General features: G+C 42.9%; 1 protein-coding gene across 6 annotated transcripts in view; it reads left to right on the plus strand.

Moving 5' to 3' along the window:
- FOXP1 (forkhead box P1) overlaps positions 1 to 27,095 on the plus strand; it is a 358,788-nt gene that overhangs the window by 127,463 nt on the left and 204,230 nt on the right. The window lies entirely within an intron of this gene.

Here is a 27,095-nt window from a genome sequence, read left to right on the forward strand (position 1 = left end):
GAGATGAGCCAGAACTGCAGTGTGGAAAAGTTAGGAATTTGAGGTGGTATAGTCCTACCCATTAGGATAGATGACAAGAAGAGTAACCATCTCTTCTTGTCATCTGTCCTATCTATCTGTCTTGTCATGCTGCTTAGAGAAGCAGCATGGCTCAATGGAAAGAGCATGGGCTTTGGAGTGAGAGGTCATGGGTTCAAATCCTGGCTCTGCCAATTGTCAGCTGTGTGACTTTGGGCAAGTCACTTAACATCTCTGTGCCTGTTACCTCATCTGTAAAATGGGGATTAAGACTGTGAGCCCCCTGTGGGACAACCTGATCACCTTGTAACCTCCCCAGCACTTAGAACAGTGCTTTGCACATAGTAAGCACTTAAATGCCATCACTATTATTATTATTATTATTATTACTATTATTATCTCATGATTCCTATAATCATCCTGTTGTCAACGCTGGAAACTAGATACTGGGTTGAATGGTCTATTGGGCTGAACCAGTAATGATATTTCTCATTTAGGAAGTGTGTAACTTGAGTTAATATATAATTTCACAGAATACGAGAAAGAAATTATTTTGCATTTTGGCTTGTTTCCATTTTAAGGATAGTTAACATATTTGCATATTTCCTAAATTGTATTTATGGTAACATGGGAAATGATTAGAAAAATTGAATGAATCTTGTAGTACTGTAAAATAGAGTAAAGCGTCTGTAAGGCTATTTTAAGATCCGTTCAGAGTATGTTCCTTCCATCCTGCCCCTTCCCCCATGAAAAATGAATACATGGCATAGTGGATAGAGCACGGGCCTGGGAGTCAGAAGGTCATGAGTTCTAATCCCTGCTCCGCCACTTTTCTGCTCCTGTGTGACCTTGGGCAAGACACTTCACTTCTCTGGGCCTCAGTCCCCTCATCTGTAAAATGGGGATTGAGACAGTGAGCCCCATGTGGGACTTAATGGTGGATTTTTCTATGTGCAATGCACCATGATACTGTCTAATTTAATATTAGGAGACGAACCCTACAATTTATAAACCAAGCACCATTTTCTTGGAGGAACAACATTTAACACTTCAGGGCAGGGATGGTGTTTGGGGGCACTAGAGTGTGTTCCCTGACCCCTTCTCCTTCTGGCTGATGAAAGAAGAAAGTCCAAGTTCCTAGAGCCAGAAAGGACAAATTGCTGAAGTTCTTAAAAGGAAAAAGAGATCCCTTGTTAGGACCTGTGGACATCATGCCCACAGAGGAGCTGCTAAGTGAAGTACAGGCCATCATCACACTTACGACTCAGTTGGTTTTTGAAAACTGCATTCTAAGTCGAAATGTTGTATATTGGAACCAAGGTGCTGTTAGGAACAATGTTATAGGTGAGGGATTGGTTCCTGAACCAAGACCACATATTCTTTTTTTTCCAAATCACCCAGATTTGTGTGCTCAGTCAGTGATGAGTGAGTAATATTGCTACATCAATCTACTCCCAAGATTCCCCCCAAATAGCCCAAAACAATATACAGTAAAAATACTTATAAAAAACACAATGCATATAGTCACATGATCAGATACCAAGGAAAGAATGTACCAATAATGGAAGGTTGAATTATCTTTTTATATGTATGAGCTTTGACCTTGTTCACTAGCATGGTATTGGTGTCATAAACAATATCCTGATAGTCCTGAAGTCCAGGAGGCCTTCCCAAACTGAGCCCCCTTTTTCCTCTCCTCCTCCCCACCCCCCCCGCCCTACCTCCTTCCCCTCCCCACAGCACCTGTATATATGTTTGTACAGATTTATTACTCTATTTATTTTACTTGTAAATATTTACTATTCTATTTATTTTGTTAATGATGTGCATCTAGCTTTATTTCTATTTATTCTGTTCACTTGACACCTGTCCACATGTTTTGTTTTGTTGTCTGTCTCCCCCTTCTAGACTATGAGCCTGTTGTTGGGTAGGGACCGTCTGTATATGTTGCCAACTAGTACTTCCCAAGCGCTTAGTACAGTGCTCTGCACACAGTAAGCGCTCAATAAATACGATTGAATGAATGACAGGGACTGTGGCAACCCAATTTGCTTGTATCCACCCGAGCACTTAGTGCAGTGCCTGGCACATAGTAAACGCATAACAAATGCCATAATTATTATTTTTATTATTAGTAGTAGTAAAAGTAATAATAGCAGTAGTAGTAATATTGAACTTGGGCTCAAAGAAGATGCTACCACGAGTGTGAATATCTTTGAGAGAGAACCTCTTGCTCACTTGAACACTGTGTCCACAAAAATACAGTAATGCATCTTTTCTGACCCCCTGCCTTTCAGTTGAACATTACTCAGGCACCAATGGTCAAGGGAGGTATATATGAGTACTTACTCTAGGACACTCCAGAGCCTATTTAGCCAGTCCCTTGTGTCAGGCAAGCCTGTAGCTAAACCATCAACACTAGGTGGTTTTTGACCCTAATTTTAAAGCTCTCTGGAGTTCTACAAACTCCTTTGGAAGTTATCCTTTATATCTAATTACATTTTTGTTTACTGTAATTTAAGCCCATTCTCTCTGTGAAGATAGAGGACACCTGGTTAGCATGCTTTGGTAATGATACCTCATATACCTAAGACAATTACTAAATAGACCATGGCTGCATCTTTTCCAAGCTAACCAACCCAACTCCTTTGATCTCTCCTCAAAGGTCCTATTTTCTTTCCTTTTTCATCATTTTTGCTGCTCTTCTCTGGACCCACTCCAGCTTCTTAAAAATGCAGAGACTAAAACTAAATTCAGTATCCTAATAATGCCAAGTATATTGGAAGGATTACTACCAAGCCCTTGCTTGTTATACTCCTGTTAACCCATTCCAATCTCATGTTAGCTTTTTAAATAATATCCTCACTACTCCTCAGTCGTATACCTTTGGGTCCATTTTGATCAACCTGCCCAGGTCTTCTGTGTCATGCCAGTGCCTGCCCATGTTGTCCAATCTTGTATCCATATCCCTAAAGGTTCTGCCTTCCGTTTTCCTCTACTACTAAATGTTGTACTGTTTTGATGAACCTCTGAGGGTATCCCCCAAGCCTCAATTCTAGATCCTGTTGCTGGTAATGTGTCACTTCTTTGTTCTGTACTTCCCGAGTGCTTAGTACAGGACTCTGCACCAAGGGGGCACTCAATAAATACTAATACTGCTTTTTCCTTTATAGTCTGTGTGTCCAGCAGCGTGGTTCAATGGAAAGAGCACGGGCTTGGGAGTGAGAGGTCATGGGTTCAAATCCCGGCTCTGCCAATTGTCAACTGTGTGACTTTGGGCAAGTCACTTAACATCTCTGTGCCTCAGTTCCCTCCTCTGTAAAATGGGGATGAAGACTGTGAGCCCCACGTGGGACAATCTGATCATCTTGTATCCTCCCCAGTGCTTAGAACAGTGCTTTGCACATAGTAAGCACTTAACAAATGCCATCATCATCATAGCCACCTTGTATAATATGCTACAATTTAACTCTTTTTCTTCCCTCCCACACCCTCTTCTCTTCCTTTCTTTCTCATCACTATTGAGAACACTTTATTCTTCCCACACTATACGGCCACAGCCTTTGCCCCATCTTTGACTTATCTCGCTCATTTGCTTCTCCATAAATGTGGACACCAATTCCCATTGAGCTTTCTGATGTAATATTTCACAGATTCCCACTTTCCTCTCCAGTCTTACAGTCAGTTATCCATTTAAGTAAAGTTGCTCTGCATACAGTAGACACGTAGTAAATGCTGTTGATACCAGTGCCAGTACAGGTTCTCATCACCTCACATCTCCAATGATGACCTTGCTGGTCATCAGCCCCTCTTTCAGTGTCTTCCCTCTCCATTCTCTCACACACATCACAGCAAATATTGCATTTCTGTAACAACAGTTGGCCATCATCTCTCTCCCCCTCAAAAGCCTATAGTAGTTCCAAACGTTCTCCACAGTTTCACCCATGCCTAGCTGACCTCTTCTCCCAGTACACTGCTGATTGACTCATCTCTATTCAGGTTAACTTTATCAGTGGCCCCAGCTATTACCTTCTAACCATCCCATTAAATCATCTTTCTGTTCCTTCCCCAGTCACGCCAAAATGAGTGCCCCCTTTGTCTCCCCTTCTCCAAAGCACATACCTTACCTTCCTTCAAAATACTATTCCATCCTACCTCCTACAAATGCCTTCCCCTAATCTTGTTCTGTTAGACGCATTGTTCTCTCTACCCTACCGTGCCCACATGCACCTATATACACATTTTAAGTTTATGTCTTTATGTATTTATTGCTTGTAACATATTTGTCTCCCCTCATTGAACTAAAAGCTCCTGAAGGGTAGGGATCCTGCCTTGTACTTCTATAATTTTCCTCAGCAACTAGTTATATACATTACACTGCACAAAGTTGGAGCTCAATAAATATCACTACTACTATTACTACTACTACAACTACTGCTACTACTCCTGAGAGTACTCTCACTAACATCATCAAGACCTTTGCTGGCCATAGAACTGATCACAATGGAGCACCACTCTATATGTGGTCTAGATTGGTGATGAACATTGGTAATAATAACTCTCTAGTAATCACCCTCCAGCATTCTGCCCCCCTGTAACTTTAACACGAGCTGAACTATCTATCAAGCTTTGGGATGCCATGTAGCATAGAATCAAAAACCTTGTGGAGGTCCAGATTTTTTGCAGCTGTGATTTTTTTGTAATCTGTGTGACCAGTCAATAATAAATCATAGGTAGCTCAGCATGACTTTATAAGTCGTTAGATTGTAAAGTCCTCGAGGACAGGGACTGGGACTGTGTTTTTGCTTCTCTCGTGGTCTCGCAAAGCACAGTACAGTCTCCTGCACACTGTAGGTGCTCACTAAATATTATTGATAGATTGATTTACCTGTCATAAAACTATATTGATTGCTGTCCCCAAACCATATTCTCTTGTAAGTAGTTGCAAATTGAGAATGTGTTGATTGGTGCTAGTACCTTTCCCAGAATCGGAATCAGGCTTAATTGGAACCTGTCATTAATTATTTCATTACTTTTTTTTTCACTGATTTAAAGATGGGCCCAACCTTTGTCCTTTAAAGTTCACTTTCAACAATTTTTTTCTCTCAGTTTGCATTCTGCTGCTCATCACAGGTGACACTTATTCTGATTGTTTGAACACTGTTAAAGTTTTTTCAGAAAAGAAAAATGTCAAAGCTTCTGTCTTTCTACAGTCACCACTTAAAAATTTTCTTTCTCTTATGGGTAACACTTTCTTGGTCCTCCTGTTTAGCGTACTTAATTGTTAGATGTTCCTATTAACTATTTTATTTCTTGTAATTTCAAAAATAATCCCAGTCAGATTCAGGGATTTACCAAGCAATATTGGTTAGAGAGCTAATCCCCATTTTGATGAGTTATTTAAAATTTTGCTTTTCTGAATTAACATTGGTCCCAATAATTATTGTTTCTCTTTTTGCAGCTCAGCATTCCAGTGTACTGTCCCTCACATCTGTAATGTTGATTGCCATAAATGATCCATACATAAGTTATCTACTTCCATGGTCCTTGGATTTGTAGAAAAATAATTTAGGCAGAAAAATAATTTTGCCTTTGGATTCCCACTTGATCCCATTTCATTTTCACTAGAATTTCCCTAGACACCAAGGTATGAATAGGTACTTATCCTTGTTGTTTATCATCATCATCAATCGTATTTATTGAGCGCTTACTATGTGCAGAGCACTGTACTAAGCGCTTGGGAAGTACAAATTGGCAACATATAGAGACAGTCCCTACCCAACAGTGGGCTCACAGTCTAAAAGGGGGAGACAGAGAACAAAACCAAACATACTAACAAAATAAAATAAATAGAATAGATATGTACAAATAAAATAAATAAATAAATAGAGTAAAAAATATGTACAAACATATATACATATATACAGGTGCTGTGGGGAAGGGAAGGAGGTAAGATGGGGGGATGGAGAGGGGGACGAGGGGGAGAGGAAGGAAGGGGCTCAGTCTGGGAAGGCCTCCTGGAGGAGGTGAGCTCTCAGCAGGGCCTTGAAGGGAGGAAGAGAGCTAGCTTGGCGGATGGGCAGAGGGAGGGCATTCCAGGCCCGGGGGATGACGTGGGCCGGGGGTCGATGGCGGGACAGGCGAGAGCGAGGTACGGTGAGGAGATCAGCGGTGGAGGAGCGGAGGGTGCGGACTAGGCTGTAGAAGGAGAGAAGGGAGGTGAGGTAGGAGGGGGCGAGGTGATGGAGAGCCTTGAAGCCGAGGGTGAGGAGTTTCTGCCTGATGCGCAGATTGATTGGTAGCCACTGGAGATTTTTGAGGAGGGCAGTGATATGCCCAGAGCGTTTCTGGACAAAGATAATCCGGGCAGCAGCATGAAGTATGGATTGAAGTGGAGAGAGACACGAGGATGGGAGATCAGAGAGAAGGCTGATGCAGTAGTCCAGACGGGATAGGATGAGAGCTTGAATGAGCAGGGTAGCGGTTGGGATGGAGAGGAAATCAATCAATCAATCAATAGTATTTATTGAGTGCTTACTCTGTGCAGAGCACAGTACTAAGCGTTTGGGGAGAGTGCAGTAGAGTTAGTGGGCATGATCCCTACCCTCAAGGATTTTACAGTCTAGCTGACCACTCCCTGACAATCCTGGTTTAAATCATTTTTCACTGTTAGCCAGCCATCTCCTATAGACATGCTTCCTTTTCTTTGGGAGTTGATCCTTTTTTGGCACAGTAGGCCTTCATGTTCATCTTCATCTTCATCTTCATCTTGTTACTTAAAAATTGGAAGTGCTCTCCTTGATGCTGTGCAAACAGCCAGAAATTCATCTACAAAACATGGCTTGCCCCCTTTAAGAGCTCTTCTTCTCAACTGGAAGATTAACACAAATGCCACTTGGGTCCCAAAATGTCATTTCCCTTTCATCCTTGTTTAAGAAGGCTAAACAACACATTTACTCTAAACTGTACTTATTTATCAAATGAAGAAGCTCTTCTGGGAACAAAATTTTTCCTGTGCTTGTGAACATTTTTTTTCCCTGTGTGTGCACCATCAAAGTAGCACTTCCTGGAGGGGACAGAACCAAGTTCATCTTTAATGACCTTGGTCATTTTTACATGTTTTACTAGCATGCTTATTAGAAAAGGTTGTAGTATCATCTAAGGTTACTTAGTTCATCAACATATATTTAGAAAGTTAGGTGCTTCCACCAAGCTCAATGTGGTCAAGGAACATGTCTACCAACTGTGTTATATTGTACTTTCCAACGTGCTTAGTACAGTGCTCTGCACAAAGTACATGCTTAATGAGTATAATTGATTGATTGAATTTCAGGAATAGGATGCAATTGGTGGAGTCATTCAGATGATCAGGAGAAAATATTCCAGGCCTGAAATATACGGAAAGTGTCAAGGGAAGATATCTAGAATAAATAGAAAAGATTTTACTTTAGGAGAGTTCTGCTGATGTATTACTAAGTCATAGTAAAATGTAACAACTAGCCTGGAGTATTGCTAGACTAAAAGAGGTGTAGCAGACTTTCATCTGTAATTAATTGATTGTTAGACTTAAAGCAGGATATGCTTATCTGAATAATAGCAACAATTGTAAATACTCAGCGTTACAAAGTCAAAATTCCAGTGTGGTAATTGGTTAGATGGAAAAGAGTTTTGTTTTGGGAAGTGCTTGAGGTCTGCAAAGGTTGGGGGAAAAAGGGAAATGTGCATAAAGTTGGCCCTGGAGCTGCATTGTGGCTAGAACAATAGCTCTTAGCTTTTCATCCCATCATCCCTCTTGGTATTCCATTATCCCAACACCTTTCAAGATTCCTCCACAGGAGCAGGTGTTATGGTTTCCCATGCACTTGAGAAGGGGAGATAGACTTATCTTTCCCTCTTTCCATGTAAAAAATAACAGGAGCCCCACTGCCTTAGGATTTGGCCAGGGAAAAGGGAAAAAAAACTGGTGCCAGAGGAGGAGGAAGCAGTGAATAAGGTACTCCCAGGCAGGGGTGGGTAGAAAAAATGGTGATACAAAGTAGGATGTGCAGGAAAGCATAATGTGCCTAGGAAGGAAGGAGGGCAGGGCAGGGCAGGGCAGGGCAGACTCTGTTGACACAGTTACAGGGAAAACTGGTCTAATGAGCTGTGAACAGATCTGCAGCTCTAGGTTTCACTACCCTCTTGGAACTCCCCTATAATCTTCTGGGGATTGTGACCCCCCTAATTTGAGAAAGACTTGTTTAGAAAGTGGAAAATTGTTTGAATTGGTGGTGCCTGTCAAAAGAGGTCACTGGGAGTGTTTGGAGAATTAGGGGAAGGATCCAATTACCCTAATATTAGAGTAGGGTGTGACAACTGAAAGTCAAATCATTTTAGGTTTCTGCTTTTCCCCTTGCAACTGTGTTGCTACCTGCAAAAATACTCTGTTTTATCTACCCTCCTCCTCACTCCCGTTTGATCCTTTCACTGGCTTCCCCTCACCCCAGTCTTCCTGTAACTCCATCCCACTCTCCGCTTCCTAGGTCCTAGCACTCCCCAACCTTGTGTATCCCCTCCCCTTGTTCATTCCCTTTCCCAATACACACATATACTCAGTCACTCAGGCACACCACACACATGTAAACAAGCATGCCCCCAAAGACTGAAATAACTACTTATAGAGGTATCCTCTGGGCAGATAGGACAGGAGCACTCTCAGTGACCGTAAAAGGTAGGTGAAATTGGCTGCTACTGCTACTGTCTTTACTGATACATTGGTTGAAAGCTTAACGTAGATCCCCAAGTATCTGAGGCAGGAAGTTGGCCAGCCAGAAGTGCAGAGCAGCAGAACAGCTGAAGTTTTAGTGTGTATTCCTGCCATTGCTGGCTGGCTTAGTTCTCACCCTACCTCTTATGAGAGCTATGCCGAAACCTCAGCCAAGCTAATGGTGACAGTAGCCAGTTAAAATGAGCATCTCTTGGAGACAGTGGTGCTCTGATCTGGGCTGTGCCGAGAATGACTCGGAAAATATTTTGTGGCTTATGTGTGTGTGTTTGAGTGGAGATGGGAAGACTGCGGTAATTCTCAAGTGAGCAGCTGGAGGGAAAGACTTGTTCCCATGGTACCATGAAGCTAATCTGACTTTTTGGGCAGTGATCCTCAGGTTTGGTGAATTCCCCAAGACTGAGGGCTTTAGAAGTGGCTTTAATAGTAATAATAACAATAATAATAATAATAATAATGGTATTTGTTACGTGCTTACTATTTGCTAGGCACTGTAGTACGCGCTGGAGTGATACAAGCAAATTGGGTTGAATACAGTCCCTGTCCCATTTGGGGCTTACAGTCTCAATACCCATTTTATAGATGAGGGAACTGAGGCACAGAGAAGTCAAGTGACTTGCCCAAGATAATACAGCAGATAAGTGGCAGAACCAGGATTAGAACCCATGACATTCTGACTCCCAGGCTTGTGCTCTATCCACTACGCCAGCTTTACAAAATGTTAATTCTTTTTCTCAAGTGCACTAAGGCTTGATGTCGGCATTGCTAGTGAATAGGGGACTGGGTTGAGGGGAGGAAGCAGGGTATAGCAGGGTCTGCCTGGGTTTTTTCTCCTCCCCTCCCTGGGTGAGACTTCCCCGCCCTCCTCCCTGGACACCGCCCATTTAACTCCAGTTTTCATGGATCTGGAAGCCTGGGTCCTGACTGCTCATCTCCCTTCCTCACCTTCCTTCTCTCCTTTTCCATGCCCACTCTGATCCTCGGAGACTTCAACATCCACATGGATATCCCTGATGACTCCTCTGCCGCCCGCCTTCTATCTCTCCTTGACTCTGCTAACCTCTTGCTCCACCCCACCTCGCCCACTCACCAACTTGGTCATACCCTCGACCTCATCATCTCCTACCGCTGCACTGTGTCCACCCTCACCAACTCTGAAATACCTTTCTCTGATCATAATCTTCTCACCTGCCTCCTCACTTACACTTCTTTCCCCTGTAAATCCATATTACTCCCTCACAGAGATCTCCGCTCTCTTGACCCCATCCATCTGAGCGCCTCGCACCGCACCTCCCCTCCCTCTCCTCTCTACCCAATCTTGATGATCAGATTACTGCACTCAACTCTACCCTTTCTGCTCAGCTAGACTCACTCGCTCCCCTTTCCCTTCGCCGCTCTCATACCACTAACCCACAGCCCTGGATCACTGCCACTGTCCGCCTCCTTCGCTCTTATGCTCGAGCTGCTGAATGCTGCTGGCGAAAGTCTAGACACCATGCCAACCTCGTTCACTTCAAGTTTATCCTTTCCTGCCTTAGCTCAGCCCTCTCCTCTGCCAGACAAAACTATTTCTCCTCCCTTATTGACACCCATACCCATCATCCCCGTCAGCTCTTCCGTACATTCAACTCCCTTCTCAGGCCCCCGGTTCCTCCCCCTCCTCCTTCCCTCACCCCCAACGATCTGGCCTCCTATTTCATTAATAAAATTAAATCCATCAGGTCTGACCTCCCCAAAGTCACTCCCCGCTCTTCTCCAACACCCCGGCTCTCAACACTCTCCGCTACTCTCCCATCCTTCCCAGCAGTATCCTCAGAGGAGCTCTCCTCCCTCCTCTCAAGTGCTATTCCAGCCACCTGTGCTTCTGACCCCATTCCCTCTCATCTCATGAAATCTCTCGCTCTGTCCCTTCTCCCCTCCTTAACTTCCATCTCCAACCGCTCACTCTCCACTGGCTCCTTCCCCTCTGCCTTCAAACATGCCCATGTCTCTCCCATCCTAAAAAAACCCTCTCTTGACCCCACCTCACCTTCTAGTTATTGTCCCATATCCCTCCTACCATTCCTTTCCAAACTCCTTGAACGAGTTGTCTACATGCGCTGCCTTGAATTCCTCAACACCAACTCTCTCCTCGACCCCCTCCAGTCTGGCCCCTACAGGCCCCTACATTCCACGGAAACTGCCCTCTCAAAGGTCACCAATGACCTCCTGCTTGCCAAATCCAACAGCTCCTACTCTATCCTAATCCTCCTCGACCTCTCAGCTGCCTTCAACACTGTGGACCACCCCCTTCTCCTCAACACGCTATCCGACCTTGGCTTCACAGACTCCATCCTCTCCTGGTTCTCCTCTTATCTCTCCGGTCGTTCATTCTCAGTCTCTTTTGCAGGCTCCTCCTCCCCCTCCCATCCCCTTACTGTGGGGGTTCCCCAAGGTTCAGTTCTTGGTCCCCTTCTGTTCTCGATCTACACTCACTCCCTTGGTGACCTCATTCGCTCCCACGGCTTCAACTATCATCTCTACGCTGATGACACCCAAATCTACATCTCTGCCCCTGCTCTCTCCCCCTCCCTCCAGGCTCACATCTCCTTCTGCCTTCAGGACATCTCCATCTGGATGTCTGCCCGCCACCTAAAACTCAACATGTCCAAAACTGAACTCCTTGTCTTCTCTCCCAAACCCTGCCCTCTCCCTGACTTTCCCATCACTGTTGACGGCACTGCCATCCTTCCCGTCTCACAAGCCCGCAACCTTGGTGTCATCCTCGACTCCGCTCTCTCATTCACCCCTCACATCCAAACCGTCACCAAAACCTGCCGGTCTCAGCTCTGCAACATTGCCAAGATACGCCCTTTCCTCTCCATCCAAACCGCTACCCTGCTTGTTCAAGCTCTCATCCTATCCCGTCTGGACTACTGCATCAGCTTCCTCTCTGATCTCCCATCCTTGTGTCTCTTCCCACTTCACTCCATACTTCACGCCACTGCCCGGATTGTCTTTGTCCAGAAACGCTCTGGGCATGTTCCTCCCCTCCTCAAAAATCTCCAGTGACTACCAATCAACCTACGCATCAGGCAGAAACTACTCACCCTCAACTTCAAGGCTCTCCATCACCTCGCCCCCTCCTACCTCACCTCCCTTCTCTCTTTCTACAGCCCAGCCCGCACCCTCCGCTCCTCTGCCGCTAATCTCCTCACCGTGCCTCGTTCTCGCCTGTCCCGCCGTCGACCCCCAGCCCACATCATCCCCCTGGCCTGGAATGTCCTCCCTGCCAACAACCGCCAAGCTAGCTCTCTTCCTCCCTTCAAGGCCCTACTGAGAGCTCACCTCCTCCAGGAGACCTTCCCAGACAGAGCCTCCTCTTTCCTCTCCCCTTCGTCCCCCTCTCCATCCCCCGTCTTACCTCCTTCCCTTCCCCACAGCACCTGTATATATGTATATATGTTTGTACATATTTATCACTCTATTTATTTATTTATTTATTTTACTTGTACATATCTATTCTATTTATTTTATTTTGTTAATATGTTTGGTTTTGTTCTCTGTCTCCCCCTTCTAGACTGTGAGCCCACTGTTGTGTAGGGACTGTATAATGTTGCCAACTTGTACTTCCCAAGAGCTTAGTACAGTGCTGTGCACACAGTAAGCGCTCAATAAATACAATTGCTTGATTGATTGATCTCCCTTTACCTTGCTCCCAGCAAGGAAGAAAGCTGTGTATTTTATGCAGGGATTTGAGAAACTCCTCATATTTGGCTTTAAACTTCTCAAACAGAGCTCTCCCTCTTACCTGTCTTTGGTCCTCTCCCACTTTGACTCAGCCTTCACTGCACTCCCGTGATACCAACCTATTCGCTGTGCCTCAATCTTGTCTCTCACCGATGACCCCTTGCTCATGCCCTCTGTCCTGTCTGGAACTCCCTTCCCCTTCATATCCAAAAAACCACCACTTTTCCCATCTTCAAAACCGTTATAAAATATCCTCCAGGAATCCTTCCCTGACTGATCTTTCATCCCCCTCCCAATTCTACCATTCTTCTGTGTAGCCTATGAACTTGTGCTCATACCCACTAAACACTTTACTATTCAGCCCACCTTCACTCCCAGCGCACTGAACTCTACATATCCTTATTCTCTTTTGGTTCCCGTATCTATAACATATTTTATCATCCACCTCACTGACCAGATTATAAACTACTTTTGGGCAGGGATTATATTCTCTGTTTTATTCTCCCAAATTCTCAGTACAGTGCTCTGCACATAGTAAGCAGTCAATAAATAATCATTGATCATTGATTTATTGGGGAGCAGGAGAAAAGCTGCCAGCACAAAGCACAGAGTTCTCCTATGCCCCCTCTTAGTGAGACCTTCTTGCCCACCCTCCCAGAGCCTCCCCCATTTCCCCCCACCCACCCACCCACCCAGTTTTCCTGGAGCTGGCTCGGTCCTGGGCCAGTATGATTCAGCTCAAATACCCTCCTGACCATCTGTCCAAACTGCTCCCCTCCCAACCCCCTTTGTCCTCCTCCCACCCCCTGCAGTTTTGATATTCCTTTTCTCAGAGTTGGCTTTGGCTATGAAAAACAGCATGGGACTAGTAGTCAGGTGATCTGGGAAACAGAGTGTCTGCTGCCATGAGAAGCAACATACAGAGGGTGTTGTGTTCCCACTATACTACCTCTTCCTCCTCCCCACTCCCTGTGTTCAAAGCCAGATAGGATTGCATTACTGTTGTTGGGAAAGCAACAGGCAGATTTGCCCACCAATTAGAGCCTGTCTGAGGTAACAAATCAAGGAGGGGAGAGGAGGGGCCGATCATGAACTAATGTTTTAATTGGAAGAATCCAAACAAAAAGATTTCTCAAAAGTCGTTCATCTGTTGTGTTTGTAAATAAGTAAACCTCAAACCTATTGTGTACCTGTCCCACATCATGGGATTTGGGGTTTGGGCTGTAGAGACAGTAGCAACCAACTTTCCAGGAAGCTGCAATCTTTACCATAAAAAACGCTTGCTACGTTTAGCTGAACCCTTTGACAAAGGTGAAAGTAAAAATCAACTCATGCAGAAATGGAAGGTGACTCCTTTAAACGCCTGACTATTCTGATGAGAACAGGCACTGGCTGGATGCTGTGGGTGGTGGGTTGGGGGGACAACAAGTCAACCTATAAAACTGTGATGGTGGCAGGTGTTGCTCAAGTTCACTCTGCCACCTGGTGAAGACAGCGGACACACCACAGGTCTCTGGGTGAAGCCGTAGGCTGCATCCTGCCAGCCGAAAAAGAAGTAGCAGGAGGGGTTTGGGTCAGTTTTTGCTTGTCCTAACCCTGAAGCAGTCCCCATGCCCTCTCTGGAGCCAGGCTGACTTGCTGTGGGAGGCAATAGTCCTGCTGGTGGCTGGCAGACTGCCTGGCACACTGTAGGTTAAGTCCCACACCACAGCCTCAGGCAGGGGCTAGTGCTGCATCAGGATCAAGTCTACTCCGTGGCACACATTCTGGTGAGGGGCAGCCGAGCCTGCACGCTGCTCTGGAGTCCCTGGTGCAGTCAGCTCAGCTTAGCACAGAGGGAAAAAAAAGCATCCATTTTGAAAAAATTCAAATAGGAATGGGCTATCCGGTATTCATTATTTTAACAGTGCTCTGTTCTGTGGCATTATGGCTTCTTTCTGCCTCCACTCTTGGGCACACATTCGCCACAGCTTTGGCTTAGGACACAGGGGCTACCTCCATACCCTAAGCCCAGCAGCCATTTGCTGCCTGACAGCTATCTCCTGTTTATTGCAACACTCAGAGATGGTTTTCTATATAGCTACAATTGTTTCCTTTCAAATCCTTCTTATTTGGTTTAATGAAAGTTGGTCTCGACTGCCTTTGTGATGGACTTAGTGATGATAATACTAATAATCATACCTTGAGTCTCCTATGGCACTTTTATTTTCCCAAAACAATTTCAATTACCTCATTTTAACAACACAGCATCCTTGTGAATCAGAGAGAGGGGAGACAACCCACATAAGGATTTGCCCAGTAGGCCAGTGGCATAGCTGGGACTAGAACCCAGGTCTTCTAACTGCCAGATCTATTAGTCCACCCTGCCTCAAATCTCGTACACCTACACTCACTCCCTTGGGGACCTCATTTGCTCCCACAGCTCCAACTATCATCTCTACGCTGATGACACCCAAATCTACATCTCTGCCCCTGCTCTCTCCCCCTCTGTCCAGGCTCGCATCTCCTCCTGCCTTCAGGACATCTCCATCTGGATGTCTGCCCACCACCTAAAACTCAACATGTCCAAGACTGAACTCATTGTCTTCCCTCCCAAACCCTGCCCTCTCCCTGACTTTCCCATCACTGTTGACGGCACTTCCATCCTTCCTGTCTCACAGGCCCACAACCTTGGTGTCATCCTCGACTCTGCTCTCTCGTTCACCCCTCACATCCGTCACCAAAACCTGCCCGTCTCAGCTCCGCAACATTGCCAAGATCCGCCCTTTCCTCTCCATCCAAACTGCTACCCTGCTCGTTCAAGCTCTCATCCTATCCCGTCTGGACTACTGTATCAGCCTCCTCTCCAATCTCCCATCCTCGTATCTCTCCCCACTTCAATCCATACTTCACGCCGCTGCCCAGATTGTCTTTGTCCAGAAACACTCTGGGCATGTTACTCCCCTCCTCAAAAATCTCCAGTGGCTACCAATCAATCTGCACATCAGGCAGAAACTCCTCACCCTCGGCTTCAAGGCTCTCCATCACCTCGCCCCCTCCCTACCTCACCTCCCTTCTCTCCTTCTACAGCCCAGCCCGCACCCTCCGCTCCTCTGCCGCTAATCTCCTCACCGTGACTCATTCTCGCCTGTCCCACCGTCGACCCCCGGCCCACGTCCTCCCCCTGGCCTGGAATGCCCTCCCTCCCAACATCCGCCAAGCTAGCTCTCTTCCTCCTTTCAAGGCCCTACTGAGAGCTCACCTCTTCCAGGAGGCCTTCCCAGACTGAGCCCTGGAGCAGAGGGCAGAGCCCCCTCCTTCCTCTCCCCCTCGTCCCCCTCTCCATCCCTCCCATCTTGCCTCCTTCTCTTCCCCACAGCACCTGTATATATGTATATACGATTGTACATATTTATTACTCTATTTATTTATTTTACTTGTACATATCTATTCTATTTATTTTATTTTGTTAATATGTTTGGTTTTGTTGTCTGTCACCCCCTTCTAGACTGTGAGCCCACTGTTGGGTAGGGACTGTCTCTATATGTTGCCAACTTGTACTTCCCAAGTGCTTAGTACAGTGCTCTGCACACAGTAAGCGCTCAATAAATATGAATGATTGATTGATCGATTGATTGATTGATGTAGAATTGTGTATTGCTTGAAGCCTGAACAGATAGTGACTTGCTTTTAAGATCAGGAGTAATGAAAATTTTTTCAGAGTACTAAAAAAAGGAGAAAACTTAGGTTGGTGGAGATGACTGAATGCCTGATGTTAGATTCCTAACTTAGGGAAAGAGGGGTCAAGTGAAAATTCTTTATTTGAGTTAAATTTAAGTCAATCAGACAAATTCAAAGTACTTGGTTCTCTCAGTGCCAGGGTTTACCCCTTTGTAGAACAGGATGTCAGACCGGTGGTCTAGTGGCGACGAGGGGCCGGGGTGGCGGGCAGAGTCCTGTAGACCTGGATGCATACCTGGACTAGTAAAACAATGCACCCCCAAAACGTGAGAGACACCAGGGCGGGAGTGGGACACAGGGACTCATGAACACAGGACATTTTTTTACGCCTTAAATCCTATCCAAGAAAAAGGAAGTGTTTCTCTTTGAAGTTGGTGTGAACTGTTGGGTTCATAGCCACAATCTCTGCATACACACCCTGTGGAAGAGTGGGTCAGTTACACCCTGGTCAATCAGCTACATCCTCACTATTAGTAGTGTCATCTTTGAACCTGAATGACATTTTTACTGAAAATATGCAATTGAGTCTGCTATCATTTCTTTTGAAGAATGCATTTAAGAGTTTGTGACTTTCCTGTCTCCTTCTCTTAGTGCAGGGATTATGACCCCAGGTCAAGGGTGGCAACTGCATGGGGACAGTGGGGGGACCATTGCTCCTTTGTATTTCCAGCTGAAGGGATGAGCCCATTCACCCCCACAAGCCTTTTGGGTTGGACTCTTAGCCTCACTCATCCCAGATCTGTAGCCAGACTAGAGAATCTGAGCAGGCTGAAAAAGACCCCAAATTGAATCTCTCGGACCTGTTGTCAAAATCTGTCTGCCGCTTCCAAACCCTATCCTACTTGATTTCATGCCCCCACTCCCCCACCCCCCTAGCCTTCCCATTTAAAGCTCTGCCCCCTTTCTATCCCTCACCCTAAATGAAAAGTTGACACCTATGTACTGGGTGTTAAAACTCTTGAGCTGAAATTTAGCTTGGCAATCAACTGTGCTCAGGAGTGGAGAGTAGAGTAGCAGAGTGGAAGTTTTCGTCATGTCATCCAAAGGGCCTTTCTCGGAGCGAATGAAACAATTTGTACAAATGATAAAGTAAACCTGAAACAGAAAGTCCATGAGTATGTGCAATAATAGCATAATCCTACTTGGCTGTAACATACATGAGTGTTTCTTCCTTATTCAGATTTTATTTCTTGGGGGAACCTATGGTCATGTAAAGATGTAAATAAACCTGCTCTTCCATTTTGGTAATGAAATCATCTTTCCCTTTTACAGTCCACAAAACTGTTGATGCAAATATAGAGTGGTAATAGTAATAGAATCTCTTAAGTGCTTACTGTGTGCAGAGCACTGAACTGAGCCCTTGAAACAACTATACAAGTGGGAATTAACACATGGACTCTCAGTGGGCTCACAGTCTATGATGGTAAATCATATACATATTTGTTTTCCTTGTATGATTTTCAAGATATTACTCTGAAAAGTATTAGTAGTTCTAAGTGATTTTCTATACCAAGATGTCCATTTGCCCATTAAAATTAGTTTTTCTTATCTTATGATACAAATATCCACACTAGATTTTTTGATTTATTACTATGAGTGTTCAATGGCACTAAAAACAGAGGGTGTAGAGGCATCACTTTTATGTGGTATCATTAGTCACAACATTAAAAGCATCACCCTGAATAGAATGTGTTGACAGCTCTCTTGATATTCCATGAAGGCAACCTGTTTACATGCTTGAGGATACTTTCATCATTGATGGCTTCCATGAAAAGAACTCTATCTTAATAACATTTCATACTTTTGCCAAATAAATTGCAAAATAGACATTCCTAGTCAATCTTGGCCTCCTCAGTTCAATTTAAAAAATCATTTAGAAATTGAAAAGATTAGAAACGTCCCTATTGTACTGTTTGTAAAGCATGCATGTGTACATAGCACTGGGCTAACACTGGGGTAGATACAAAATAATTAGATCAGACACAATCCATGTCCCACATTGGACTCACAGTGTAAGAGGAAGGGAGAATGGGTATTTAATATCTATTTCCCCAAGAAATATTGTTCCAGAGTATTTTTTAAAAGGTATTTAAACACTTAGTATGTGCCAGGCACTGTACTAAGTGCTGGAGCTAATCAGGTTGGACACAGTCCATGTCCCACATCGGGCTCACAATCTTAATCTCCATTTTACAGTTGAGGTAACTGAGACACAAAGAAGTTAAGTGACTTGTCCAAGGCCATACAGTAGACAACTGGCAGAGCTGGGATTAGAACCCTGAAGACCTAGTCATTTTAGCTGTTTTACTTGAGTTTAGGGGTGGTATTTGATGAGATTTTTGGTGTTCAATGATATTATCTGATTTTGTTCAGGCTGTTTAGAACCAATCAGTCAACTGTATTTTTAGGATCATTTCCCGGATTCTTTAAAGAAAAATTGTTTTCTGTGATGACTGGTTTCTACTTTTAATTACTACCATTTTCTTTCCCGTGAGAATGGGCAGGAACAAGGCATTTAATGAAAATTGAGATTTATAGTGTGTTTGTCAAATATACAAAAACAGAAACTTTGTTAAAATACTTTTATGCTTTATATAGTGTTCATTTAAGAGTGTCATATTCATTATTAACCAATATTTACAGAGCACATCAAGGTGCCTGAGAATTAAATAAAAATGATACAAGTTAGGAAAGCAGCAGCTATCTCCCTTGCCAGCAGAATATCTCTCCCTTCATTTTAACCAAACCTTGTCAGTCTTCTCTTTCAAAATCCTTCTAATAATAATAATAATGATGATGATAGTAATAATAATAATAATAAACTACCTCCTCCCTGAGGCATTCTTTGATTAATCACGGTCATCACCATCATCATCATCATCATGATTGTTTACAAAATACACTCCAGGGTACCACACACTATATTGGGCTCTGGTAAACATTCAGTAAAAAGACATTCTTGTATGTTTTCCCCATCTAGACTGTAAGCTCCTTGTGGGCAGGGACTGTGTCTACCAACTCTGTCATATTGTACTCTCCCAGGCACTTAGTACCGTGCTCTGCATGCAGAAAGCACTCAATAAGTATGATAATAATAATAATTGTGGTATTTGTTAATAATAATAATAATGGTATTTTTTAAGTGCTTACTATGTGCCAGACACTGTACTAAGCGCTAGGGTGAATACAACAGATCAGGTTGGACACAGTGCCTGTCCCACGTGGGACTCACAGACTCAATTCCCATTTTACAGATGAGGTTACTGAGGCACAGAGAAGTGAAGTGACTTGCCCAAGGTCACACAGCAAACAAGTGGCAGAGCCAGGAGTAGAACCCACAACCTTCTGATTCCCAGTCCCATGCTCTAACCACAACATGATTGATTGATAATCCCTGCCCTCAAGGAGTCTATAACCTAAAACTGGAGGAAACAAGACTCCTGGGAACATGTAACTCTCAAAAACTAGTCAAGTCTAGGATAATCCAGAAATAGCAGCTGAGATATTTTAGGAGCAGTTCCAAAATTTTGCAGTGTGTCTGGGGCAGACTGCCTATTCGGGGCCAGAAGGTGATCACTCTACCCTCCTCATTCTTAACAGATATCAAGGCTGGTGGCCGATTCCTTGTCACTCAGCCTGGCGCTGCAGGGTCACAATCTTCTCCATTCCCTGGTGGTGGCGGGAGCCTGAAGGGAGGCCAGGCATCAAGCTTCACTCCTTACATGCGATTGTCTCCAGTGTCAGAGAGATTCTCTTTACTCTTCTGTTCCTCTTCTGTTCACATCCAACCCACATATCTTTCTTTACTTTCTGTATGTGTCATTTTGTACTTGTTGTTTTTAACTCGGCTCACATATTACCAAGTATTGTGTATTCGCCTTCCATATAAATTCATCTAAGGTCAGACCTTTTCTTACACTTGTGGATATTCCCTCACAGCGTGGCCTAGTGGAAAGAGCTCAGGCCTGGATGTCAGAGGACCTGGGTTCTAATCCCAGCTCCACCACTAGCCTGCTTTTTGACCTTGGGCAAATCACTTCACTTCTCTGTGCCTCAGTTCCCTCATCTGCAAAATGGGGATGCAATACCTGATCTCCCTCGTGCTTAGACTGTGAGCCCCATGTGGGACCTGGTTATCTGGTTTCTACCCCAGCGCTTAGTACAGTGTTTGGCACATAGTAAGCACTTAACAAATACCACAATTATTATTATAAACCCATTCAGTACTTTGCACATTTCAGATACTCAGTAAATGCTGTTGATGATGATGATTCTTAATTTTTCAATTCTGCTATAAACAAAGCTATAGGTTTTTAGTTGATTTTCATGGTAGTAACAATGAACTTCTACTGATTTGATTTAATATGTTGCAATTTTACAGGAAGAGAGTTGAGACTTGCTAGTTAACAGTGATTGAAAGTTTATTCAGGATCTTGGATCTAGGTAGTAAACTTTGGGGAAGGATTTTAAAGAAATAAAAAGTGGACATTGTTAAATAGGATAATCTTTATTTGTGGAATGCTGATACTGATTTCATTTTCGGATTCCAGCACCCCACTTAATATCTCCATTCACTATTGTCAGTCAAGTCCTTAATCCTTTTCCTTTCTCTAACCACAGGCTATGTAGTACATACATAGGGAGATCAACACTGTATGTTAATTCTTCACTAAAGCCAGATTACATTTAAAAGAAGAGTGTCAATTTGACAGCCATAAAGGTGGTTGGTTTCTAAACATAGAACAGGTACAGCTGTTTTTCCCACTTGGTCCATCAACCTCGACCTTAAAAGGTCTCTAGGATGCGGCCAACCATTGACTTAGACTGGGATCGATTTCTAGTCATGACGAGGTTGAAGAGGTGAATGCCTTTACACTAAGAACTAGGATAGACTATCAAAAGTATTCACATCAGCTACATCTCTATCACTCGAAATGGATTTGAAATGGACACCCTGGCAATGAAAGCCATTGCAGCTCAGTGGATTACTATTCTTCCTACTCTTTATTCTCGTCTGCAGTATCCTAAACCATCCACCTCCCCTCCCATCAAGGTCTGTGTAATTTAACAGTACATTTTCAAGATATTTCAAGTAAATACTATTGATTGATCGATTGACTGATTGATCTAAATAAAAACCCATTTCAAATTTTGCTCTTTCTTCCTCTCTAAAGAGTGAATGCCCTTTACTACCATGTAGCTGTTTTGCTATTTATCGTGCTGAGCAGTGCTGGAACTAAAGCTATAACATCTAAAGTGCAGAGAAGCAGTGAGTGGAGATATGAATAACTCATTTCCAGCAAGGAAGTGAAAAATGTTTGAAAGTTGTTTGAAAGAGTTGTTTTAACACTTTTAGGTATTTATGGAAATGTCTTACTATTAACAAGGGCAAAATAAGACAATGTTTTTTTTTAAGTCTTTTCTACATGCAGCAGATCTTCTGCATCCCTATGATTAGTTATACATTAACTGCATACGCATTGTTTAAGAGTAGGTGATTTGATCCGTGAATTCCTTCTGTGACAACACATATAATATATCTAATTATGTAATAGTATTGTAATAAATCTTTAAATACCTGAACTTTTTCCTTCAGTTATATCAGGGATAAACAGATCATTCTTCTTTCCTTAAATGTATAGTGTATTACTTCATTTAGTCAAGTCATTCAATGAGTGGGTTTTTTTCTATTTCTAGGCCGATGTGAATGTTTATTTCTGATTTTGTATATCAGTGTCATTATTCAAAACAAGGGCATAGTTTATAAAGTTGTACCAGTTTGTAATACTTCCAGGTAAAGTAGGTGAAAATGATTATGGGTAATAAATATATATTTTTTAAAACTTATTGCAGAGGCAGTTTTTCCACTGTTAATGAGGGTAATTTGACTTGGTTGAAGGATTGCAGTTCTTAAGAATTAATGCAGCAATCCAATTCAAAGATTTAAAGAGATCTAAGATTTTTCACAGGTCGTGTGCTAGTGAATGTGCTTCTATCACATAGCAGCTAATGGACTTGAACAACAGTCTGTCATTTACTGTTACCTCAGTGTATAGCAGCTTTGCCCTTGATAGCAAATATACTTTCTAAGCAATGCAGGTTATTTAGTAGTGTGGCATATTTGTAGCATTTTGAAATAATCTATCCTATTTTTAAAGGCTTAGTTTGTGTATAAAGTGAGATTATTATGATTGCCTGTGTGAACCCTAATTTGCTATGGACTAAAGCATTTTATATAAATTCTGAACTCCCCTCACATTGTACTATGCTGTTTATAGGGTTATTTTTCTTCTTTAGAGTTCTAACTTGAAAAAAACACACACAAAAATTCCTTTTTGTCTAAATGCACACAGATTAATCACAGAAATTCAAAGGATACTCCTAAAGTGTTCATATATCTTCACTATTCATAATGATGCATTATCATCTAATAGTATGTTAGAAGGCAACAGATATTGGTAATACTCTAATACAGTGCTCTGCTAATGTTCCTAAATAGTAAAAATCTGATTTACAGGCAGTTGGAAGTCTTCCCTTCTATTTAAACCAGTGTTCTCCTGACAGTGTCCCTCTATACTCTGTGCACCAGAACGTTTGTGCCTTAATTAGACAAAAGGACTAGCACTTATTAACTGTGGTTTCAAATGGTGTCTGCCCAAATGGTGAGGCAAGAATACCATTGAAAAATTGATTGAATCTCAATCTATATCTGCCTTGAAAAATGGAAAACTGCTCAAGTTAAAATGGATATGATATTTACAATTTACGATGAGGCGATCTGTACCATATGAGCAGCCTTTTAAAGCAGTGGGCCACCTATCAGAAGTTAGCATTTCTAGTGAGAAGAAAGTGGAGAATGTTTTCCAGAAAGAAAGCTAGAGCTTTTCCTTTTTGGATATCGCATTGACTTTCAGAAGAGGGCAGGATCTCTTTGCTAAGTATTTCGCTAGATAGTAGATGACAACCAGGTATATTTATATTTGATAAGAATGGATGAGTTGTTGGCAAACATGACATATGATAGATGCCTTAAAGTTTCACATCAGGATTTCACTTATTCAGGTACAGACAAGAGTATTCAATTATTTTGCTGGCTTTCCCCATCAGGAGGAGGCCAGAAGCGAACAGTCCTAAACTATGGCAACAGGCCTACTCATCCCCTTCAGTTATGGACTTAGGTCCTTGACTTCCACACGTGCAGCTGACATGTCTTAAGCTTCTAAGGGCACTTGAGGCATCCGACATTTCTAGGAATATTACAAGCAGTGTCACTAGTCAGGAGGGAGTTCCCAGGAGATGAGCTCCATTGCTTTTTTTCCCAGATGGAGATCAGTAGAGTGAGCTCCTGGAATGAAAAATTATATATTGGAAGTATTACACTTTCACTTGGATGGGGGGTGGGGGAAGAGGAAGATGCAAAGAAAAGGTCAAAGGTAATCCAGTTTGAAATCCAGATAGTTGAAAACAGTAGTTAATTTGTGGGTCTGTTCAGATAGGTGTTTTAATAGAGAAATCCCTCTATGGTAGGCTGCCTAACTGTGACTTCCGCTGCAGCATTTCAGGGCTGTTCCCCACGCCTCACTCTCCCTACACACACATGCACGCGTGCGCACACACACACACACATACATGTGCACGCACACACACACACACACACACACACTCTGCTTTCTCTCCACTTTGATCACTGAGTAGGGACAAATTGTCCTCACCTTGCTAACGTTAATGGAAGACGTTATTAACAAAAGGGAGTGTTTTATAAGTGAAGAATAGGAAATTTGGCATGTGGAGGCAAGGTATCGTTTTCTCATATGCTACTAGTGGCATGAATCAGAAATGGGGAATATTGAAACAAAACAGTCTTCCCTTAGAATGCACTGCAGTTTAAGAGCTTCATCTAGCTGGAAAATAGTTTCCAGTCATCTTTTATGTTGTATTTCTATGAGAAAGAAAAATAGATTTTCAAATGTAAAAATCTGTTCTTCAATTGAGGATGCAAAAATCTTATTGCAGTATTTCTTGCAAACCTGCCCTCATAATGTTCAGTCAAGGAGAAAACAGCCAAAAACAGTTGTTGATGGACTTAGCAGAGAACTGGATTAAATAAGCATTAGTCTACTGAAGCTGATTACAGGAATATGAAAATGCAGTATCTTAATGGTACATATTTTCATGTGGCAGCTCAGTTGCCTTTCATTTTGCAGCTAATATGTCTATTCTTATGAGTCATTTACTTCTTTAATTACCTTTTGCAGGCAAGGCACCATGGTATATTAATGTGAATGATTTTTACTGCCAGTTTATCATACAATGCCCCAGAAGTTGAAAGGCGTAATTGACTTGGAAGAACAGCTCATGAAGGAAACAATATTTAGTTGACAGTTTTCCTTGTACTCTCTGTTGACATTTATGAGTTTACACTATGCTAAAGGAGTAATAAACACAATTTTCTTTCAATAACAGGAAAGAGTAGCCTCTAAAATACATTTGTGGAAAACAGATTTGTTCATTTCTTGAATAATATAAAAATAATATGTTTCCAGTGATGAGACCTATAAGATTGCCAATTGAATTAAAGCTTTGAAGGGGCATTTATAACCTGTCTCAGAGTATTAGGAGATATTAGGGTTCATATGGACTGAATCAATTTAATGAATATTTAAATTAGATACAGATTTGGATAAATCACATTTAAATCTGGGTGTTAGAGTTGGAATATTTGGCTGCCTCCTCCTGCCTTGCCCAGGAAAAACACAAAGGAAGCTTGGGAATCATATAAAGGAGATTTCTCTCTTTGCAGGGTGAGGTTTGCTTTGAAAGGTACATGTCAGGAAAATAAAATAAGAATTCACAGAAGAAGACTGCCATCAGTCATTGTCACATTTGCTTCTGCAATGATACTTTTATTGAATTGACCTTGTCAAATAGCAAATTCTCCTTTGACATCCAGGGGTTCTTGTTTAGGTTCGATTAATCACATCTAGACTTAATTAATTTAAAGGTACACAGAGTAGTTATTGTGTCGTTCTTGTCCTACGTTCCCTCCAGCTTTGGTACAATTGTCTCAACGCCCACCCAGTTGGCTCGGAGAGAGTTAAACTTTTCACAGTTTTCTGGATTGTTTGCAGTTCAGCCCTGTGCAACATAATGAAAGTTTTCTAGCCATCTGTTGTTAAGCTGGTGGTGAGCAAGGCCAGTATATCCAAACAAAGTGCTGGCCTGCTGTAAACGGAACCTGTCAGTTTAGCATAGCTTTGTTGACCTCCTCAATGTACAGGGCAGCCAGTGGTACCAGGCACTGACTGCATATATAGCTTTAGAAGGGAACTTCTTGGGTGGGTAGGGGGCAGATATGTGGTGTAGGGGTGAACCATATTTACTTTTTCCACTTAGTGTTCCTCCCACTGACTTGAACTAGCTTATACTAAATCTCTAAGTTGACACTCTTTCATACTCATCTTTTTAGAAACTAAGAAATGGCTCAAAGTTTCAACTTTTCAGAGAAGGTAGATGTGAGAGTGTGATGTCTCTTCAACACTTACAGCATGGTTGTTGTTAGCTCTCCAGTCAATGAGGGTCTTCTTTGCCCTGTAGCAATCTGATGCTAATTGGCTTCAGAGTTTTGATGTTCTTCAGGATGAAGTTGTCAGTGTTTCTGTATACTGCCGATGCTACTATTCAGATGACAGCAGTACTTCGAAGTTACACCACTTTTGATTGGGTTCTACTGCACTTGGGACTAAGTAGGCAGTGCCTTGGCAGAGATTTAACAGATGGCAAAAGTTATCAGATAGCAATCCAAAGAATCAAGGCTGGAAATGCCTAACTGCCCATTGGCTGCTAGTCACATGCTTCCATGTTCACACTGAAAAGTATGAGTTTTTCACTTCCACACCTCTCTGACTCAAAGCAGTTTCATTTTGTTTCTTCTCCCCTTAATTGGTCAGTGGTCTTTATTCATTCAGTAGCATTTATTGAGCACTTACTGTGTGCAGAGCACTGTACTAAGCACTTTATTGAGTGCTTATTGTGTGCAGAGCACTGTACTAAGTTCTTGGGAGGGCACTGCACAACGGAGTTGATGGATACGTATCCATCCCTGCCCACGATTCCCTTTCCCCAAGAAGCAGCATGACCTAGTGTCTAGACCATGGGTCTGGGAGGCAGAAGGACTTGAGTTCTAATCCCGGCTCCATCATTTGTCAGCTTTGTGACCTTGGGTAAGTCACTTGACTTCTCTGGGCCTCAGTTCTCATCTGTAAAATGGGGATTAAGACTGTGAGCCCCATGTGGGACAGGGACTATGTCCAACCCAAATTGCCTGTATCCACCCTGGTACTTAGTGCAGTGCCTGGCACATAGCAAGCACTTAACAAATACAACAATACCTTGATCCTACAGTTGCCTTCCCTTCTCCATCTTGCCTAAGATAAGATTAGTTCCTTTATTTTGCTTCCAAGCAGCAGCGATGAACATGATGATGTTTTACTGTACTTCTCCAGCAGCTAGTACTGTGCACTGAACCAGAAGGGTGCTTAATAAATGCTACTACTGTTCTCCTGGAAATATTGCTCTCTGGTTCAAAAACCAATTCTGATACACTGAAATGCAGGGGTTATATTCTCACTAAATGCTCCATTGAGAGAAAAGCACATTGAAGTACTGATCCCATGTTCTAGACTGCATTCAAGTACACAGCTGTTTCTTCTGACACCTCATCGCACTGGATCCAAACAGGCATGCATTGTGGTCGCATTTTAGCCAGAATGCTTAGTGGAAACATCCCTTCTGACAGAACCGAGTGTATTTACTATCACACCAAATAACAAGGTTCTTAACACCCAGATGGCTTTGCTACAGACTG

This window comes from Tachyglossus aculeatus, chromosome X1, assembly GCF_015852505.1.
Source record: "Tachyglossus aculeatus isolate mTacAcu1 chromosome X1, mTacAcu1.pri, whole genome shotgun sequence".
Lineage (NCBI taxonomy): Eukaryota > Metazoa > Chordata > Mammalia > Monotremata > Tachyglossidae > Tachyglossus > Tachyglossus aculeatus.